Here is a 714-nt window from a genome sequence, read left to right as displayed (position 1 = left end):
CAAATAGGGAATTTCCATCGAAGTTTACAATAGGAATGTGTAATCATAGCAGGCTCCGGAGATAGTTGTACTTTATCTGAATATTGAAAGGGTATTAATACCCTGAAACATGTCTTTCTTTCTGAGTTTTTTTACTAGGGGTCACTACAAATTCAGAGAAAACTATAGCTTATAGTAAGTATTATCCTAGATATATATAGCTTTTCATCTACAATGTATATTGTACGAGGTGACCCACACTATTAAAGTTGAAGGCGTTCAAACAATAGTAAATGAATTTTCTTCTTCTTCTGGTACTTACCTCTTACCTCGAACTAATCCTCTGTCGTTTTAAATTATGAAACGTGTTTTGAGACTGTATGTGGCATCATCCGTAAGATAGTGTTTCACCAAACTCTTAAAATGTAAATAGTTCTTCAGCTCTGGTATAGCGTTTGTTCCAGTGCGACAGACTAAGGTGCATGACTTCACCGAAATCATTTCAGAAACTGGTGCCGGGCTTCTAAGCCACAAGCTTTCTGCCCTATACGATACTTTTGTAAGCCCTTGTTTTATACTCTGTGTGCATCAGCATCACTGAAGCAAACAGATTGAGAGAACAATTTGTTACAACTTGCAGAAGATTTCTGAAATAATCGAGCTGTCGGTACACGTCCCTGTATGGCAGTGTTATATTGCAGAATCTCGTCATTAATGCAGAACGGCTTTAACCTG

The sequence above is a fragment of the Sphaeroforma arctica genome (assembly GCF_001186125.1).
Source record: "Sphaeroforma arctica JP610 unplaced genomic scaffold supercont1.789, whole genome shotgun sequence".
NCBI classification, from domain to species: domain Eukaryota; class Ichthyosporea; order Ichthyophonida; genus Sphaeroforma; species Sphaeroforma arctica.
The sequence above is the reverse complement of the archived record's forward strand: the minus strand, read 5'-3'. Positions refer to the sequence as shown.